This window comes from Suricata suricatta, chromosome 11, assembly GCF_006229205.1.
Source record: "Suricata suricatta isolate VVHF042 chromosome 11, meerkat_22Aug2017_6uvM2_HiC, whole genome shotgun sequence".
In the NCBI taxonomy this organism is placed as follows: Eukaryota; Metazoa; Chordata; class Mammalia; order Carnivora; family Herpestidae; genus Suricata; species Suricata suricatta.
The window spans coordinates 5,384,066-5,390,065 of record NC_043710.1 but is presented as its reverse complement, the minus strand read 5'-3'; positions in this window follow the sequence as shown (position 1 = coordinate 5,390,065).

Genomic DNA, 6,000 nt, shown 5'->3' with positions numbered 1-6,000 from the left:
GTAGATATGATATTATCTATAAATTTTACTTCATTCAATAAAAAATATAAACCAAGTGCATGTTATGCACTAGGCACGACCTGGCTGCTGGGGATGCAGACAGGGCATTGCAAAATATTTGTTGCTAAAGAGCCTGTTGGATCTGACACAGCCCCTGGTAGACTAAGCTGGATTTTAATCCTAACTCTACCACGATTGACTGTTACGTGACTTGAGACACATCTTTTCACCTCTCTGAGCCTCAGCGTCCTTGTAGACTGAATGAGATCAAGCAGCCCGGAAAATGTGCTCTTTGAATGTAGCTGTCAGCATTATCACTATGTAAATCGATTTCTTTATGGCTTAGGTATACTAAAACTCTTTTATCTTTTATAATTCCTCAGTGCCTAGCTGTCTCGTATGTCTCTCTCCCGGCTCGAGGTTGTCCAGAGTCCTCAGTGATTTATTCAGTCCCACATAGAGAGTGGTAGGGCCTGATTTTTGAGAGTCCTGGCTGTGGGCGACCTCTTCCGGTACCGCTCTGGGGCCCGGATCTCAGGGTCCACTGCCGTTGTGACGCATCACCGCCACACGGTGGCGCTATTGAGGCTTGGTCCTGGACATTGTGAATGTCCCGATCCCGGCAAGAAGTTAAGGGACGCCATCGCTGTGGCCACCCACTTCCCGCGCAACCACTGTCTTCCAAAGAATGATCGCTAGGCCAGGGAGGCAAGGCCAGAGAAAATCTGGCGTCACTGGACGAAAATTAGGCCGAATTTATATTCCCTAAACGCATCTAAAAAGTAAAGTCAAGTTCTGGCCTTGGAGCCTCATACTCCCTTCTTGACGTCAGCTCTTGCATCACAAGCTTGGCCCAAACTACATATCACTTTAATCCCCACCACAGTTCTGGAATCTTCTATCCTGGCATATGGCATCACTGTTCCCCCAGTTGTTCAGTCCAGAGACCAGAAGTGTCCATGATTCTTCTCTTTACTTTACGTCCCACATTTAACCCATTTTCAAATGCTCTGGATTCCAGCTCTTGATATCTCCCAATTCATCCACTTATCTCTGTTCCCATGACACCACTCATGGCCAAGCCACCATCACTGCTTGCCTGACTGGATCCACTCTTGCCTCCAATAATTTGCTCTCCATGCACCAACCAGAGGGATCTCCTTAAACATAAACGGGATCAAGTGTGGGCTGTGATGTGCAGCCCAGAGCCTCTTTTGTGAATGGATGTGGTGTCCAGCCACTGGGAGTCCCGCTCCCCTCCCTAAGCAGCCGTTACCTAGTGACAAGTCCGAAGGGTCGTCTTAGTTTGGGAACTTGCCGAGGGGTCAGGAACAGTATTCACTAGATTGCATCCAGGCTCAGCCTCTCTGCCCGGTCATGCTTTTCCCATTCCCTCATTTTCTTGGTGTTGATCCTGAGAGCACCCCCTCACAGACATCCTGCCTCAAACTCCATCTCAGAATCAGCTCCCTGGAGATCCCAACCTAAGTGACATCGTGAACTTAGAATGAAATCCAAGCTCCATACCGTGACCTGTTAGGTTGGGCACGGCCCGGTCCCTCCCTTTTGTCCGAACTCAACTCATGTCTTTTGTGCTGCCCTTCACTCTGCCCCTGTTCCAGCGACCCCTTCCCTGTCCACAAGCTAAGTGCTTTCCTGTCTCAGGGCCTTTGCACTGTCTGTCCCTTCTGCCTGGAAAGACTTCTGCAGATGTCATGATCCTTCCCAGCTGTCCAGTCTCTGCCTAAATGCTGTTTCTTTAGAGTAGGACCACCAGTGTCTAAAGGAGCCCCCTTTTTTTCAGAACACTTTATATATTTTAGCATTTGCCATAACATATCCTTATTTGCTTATTCCCACCGGACTGTAAACTTCTGAGAGCAGGGACCCTCTGTCTTTGTCCCCATATGCCTGACCGTTGGGGCCCATCTCTCCGTCAGACACTATAGGCCTCTTTGCTTTTCAGGGCCTATGAAGATGTTAGAGGCTGGAAAATAATTTACTGAGTCCACAGGCTTTTTTAAAAATAAGAATTGCTCTATAGTTCATTAAATGCCTCATTGACTTTTTTATTAAACTTGATATCATAAATATTTTGATGTAACTGAGAAAGATTTTTTTTTTTAATTTATTTTTGAGAGACCGAGAGAAACAGCATGAGCAGGGGAGGGTCAGAGAGAGAGGGAGATACAGAATGTGAAGCAGGGTCTAGGCTCTGAGCTAGCTGTCAGCACAGAGCCCAACATGGTGCTCGAACCCACGGACCGTGAGATCATGACCTGAGCCAAAGTCGGACGCTTAACCAACTGAGCCACCCAGGCGCCCCAACTGAGAAAGACCTTTGAGTTATAATTTCTCAACCCAAGACCATCTGGGGTACATAAGATGACAGCTTACAAACATCACAGCGGGGGGGCCTGGGTGGCTCAATTGGTTACGCATCCCACTTCAGCTCAGGTCACACAGAGCCTGCTTTGGAACCTCAGTTCCCCTCTCTCTCTGCCCCTCCCCTGCTTGTGCTCCCTGCTTGCACTCTCTCTTTTTCTCAAAAATAAATAAACATTTTAAAAAATCACAGTGAACCATAATTTAAACAAGTTACATGAAGTCAGATAATTTCAAAAACAAAATATAACACTCCTTTCAAAAAGTTTTATAGCAAAATATTATCTACTATGGGACATAGGTGCATTTGAGCAAATGGAATAAGATATGGGGTGAGGAACAAAGACCAGCAAGGGGCAAGAAATGATGCCGCCTTGGCCATTAGTGGGCTGGCCCTAGTATTTGTTGAGTGGCTGGCTGGCTGGATGGACGGACGGACGGACAGACAGATGGCTGGATAGATGGAGATTCTGGGCCCCAGGTCTTCAGCCCAACCTCTTTTCCTGGAGGCTAATTTATCTCTCAGTCTGACTGAGTGGCTATGGTCTACCCATGGTTCTCCCTGGCTGAGTCGTCAGGCCAAGGGTTAGGGTACTGACCTTCCTTGCTTCCAAGCCCAAGTGCTCTAGATCTTCGTGCATAAATTAACCCATATCTTCCCTGCGTTGTGGCCAAAGTCTCAAGTTACCGCAGCTTTGGAGAGACTCCAACAAACTCCTGTTACACCCTAATCCCAGAATGACCTTAACCCCTGGTTGCATAACCAAGAAGAGTCATCCAGTAACCGCAATGGTAATGCGTAGCTGGTGCTTACTCAGTGCGCTGTGCCACACCCTTCACAGGAACTATCCTTTCATTTAGGAGAGGCTGACATCTTAAGAACTTTCTTGGGGCGCCTGGGTAGCTCAGTCGGTTAAGCATCCGGCTTTGGCTCAGGTCATGATCTCATGGTTCGTGGGTTCGAGCCCCGCGTCGGGCTCTGTGCTGACAGCTAGCTCAGAGCTTGGAGCCTGCTTCAGATTCTGTGTCTCCTTCTCTCTCTGACCCTCCCCCGCTAATGCTGTCTCTCTCTCTCTCTCTCAAAAATAAATAAAAACATTAAAAAAAGGACTTTCTCAACAGAAGCCACTTAAATCTGTTTTAACTAGCCAGCAAGTTGTTATTTTGGAGGATTTGGGCAAATGAGGTCCAGCAATTTAAAACCTAAAACTAGACCCAAATCTAGGCTAATACCACCATTCGTGGGGTGGGAGTCAGGGGAGCAAGCGTGGGAGTCTCTGTGCAAGGGCCACAAGAAACCAATTTGTCCAAGGAAACCCACTGTCTGACAGTATGGTAGGACCGGTCACGGGCTCTGGCAGAGGTAAGGGGACACCAATGTCCAAAAGGCCTTCTGGTGTCTCACTCTGCCCTCCCCACATGGTAACAGAAAGACACAGGCTCTGGAGTTGCCCAGTCTCTACCACATATTATTTTTTTATGTTTATTTATTTCTGAGAAGGAAAGAGAAAGAGAGAGAGCATGAGCGGGGGCGGGGGTGGGGGGACAGAGGATCCGAAGTGGCTCTGTGCTGATAGCAGAGAGCCCAACATGGGGCTCAAACCCATGAACCGCGAGATCATAACCTGAGCTGAAGTTGGACGCGTAACTCCCTGAGCCACCAGGTAGGTGTCCTTTACCACTTATTTTTTTTTACTGTAACCGTTTTATTGAAATATAATTCACATACCATACCAGTCGCCATTTAAAGTGTATAAATCAATTGGCTGCCTTCTTGCTCTGCCCTCACATGGTAGAGAGATTGGGGGCCCTGGTTTCCTCTGCTTTTTATGGAGGGGGGCTCACTCATCACCTCGTCTAACCCTAATTATCTCCCAAAGGCCCCACCTCCAAATACTGTCAAACTTGGGGTGAGAGCTTCAATATATGAGTTTTAGTTATGTCTTTTCTTTTGCTGGGTTTGGGGTGTTCTTGCTGCTCCCTTCCTAGTTTCCTTAGGTGCTCTGTTAGGTTTTGAGTTTGTGCTTTCTCTGATCTGTTGAGGTAGGCCTGTATCAATATATGAGTTTTAGGGGAGGCACAAACATTTAGTCCACGGCAATGCCTAAGGCCATGGTATTAGGTGAACTTTCTATTTAATAATTAATAGGCTTTTAAAAATATTTATTTTTGAGACAGAGAGAGAGAGAGAGACAGAGAGACAGAGAGACAGAGCATGAGGTGGGTAGGGCAGAGAGGGAGGCACAAAATCAAAGCCAGGCTCCAGGCCCTGGGCTGTCAGCTCAGAGCCCGACGCAGGCCTCTCAAATTCACAAGCCATGAGATCATGACCTGAGCTGAAGTCAGACGCTTAACCGACTGAGCCATCCAGGCGCCCCAATAATTAACAATTTTTTAAAAAAGGGTAGCCTTGTAGAACTTCAAACCAATCATTTCTATACATATTTTAGGCCCCAGATAGATGCTTTAAGTCTAAAAATAGCCTGGAAAATCACAGATTTAAGATATGTGAGGAGTTGCACAAGACATACGTGTGTAAGTGCACTGTTCAAAGAGCACGCCTATCTTTAGCAGAGTTTCTGTCAGAGTCTAAGGAGAAACATTTGCCCCTAGACCTGCACTTGGACGTTCTGCAGGCAACTTAACCTTCACAGGGCTGAACTCATCACCTTCCCTCACCCCATCCCCCACACTCTCACCACCACACCTTCCCCCATTTCAAGAAGGGCTCCCCGCCAGAGGCCCAAGCCAGACACACCAGCCAGGAGGCATCTTGACTCTCTGCCCTCATTCCCCATACTCAGTCATCACCAAATGCTGCCAAATTTGCCTCCAAAACACTTCATTCCTGCTCATCATCCTGATGCAGTGGTCCTGCTCCCACCAGGGCGGCCTCTGCCCTGGTCTGCTTCCCCGCCTCCCGGCAGCCTGCTAGCCGTCACCGACGGACCAGCCAAATGTCACCTCTCCAACTAAAGCCTGTTGAAGCCCCATTATTTCTCTGACCTCATCTCAAGCCTTCTCCACCTGGTTCACTCCATTCCAGCAGCGCCCACAGCCGTAGACCCACCAGGCAAACACCTACCTTGGGGCTTTTGCCCTTATATAAGTTCCCCTTCTGGAGTGTTCTTTCCCCAGGTATCACATGGCTCCTCCCACTCCTTCCAGTCTTTGTTCAAATACTCTTTCCTCTGATCCCTGTTTTATTTATTTACCTTTAAAATTTATTGATTTAAATTCAAGTTCGTTAACACACAGTGTAGTAGTGGATTCAGGAGTAGAACCCGCTGATTCATCACTTACATGTAACCCCCAGTGCTCAGCCCAACAAATGCCTCCTCAATGCCCGTCACCTATTTAGCTCAGCCCCACACCCACCTCCCTTCCAGCAACCCTCGGTTTGTTCTCAGTATTTAAGAGTCTCTTCTGGTTTGCCTCCCTCTCTGTTTTTATCTTATTGGTCCTTCACATCTATGTTCATCTGTTGTGTTTCTTCAGACCCCCTATTTTAAATTGCTACTCTCTGAACTTTCTATTGCCCTTTTTGCTTTTTCTTTTTAACCCCTCATAACGTTTGTCACCGTCTCAGAGATGATTTATTTCACCTGCATGACC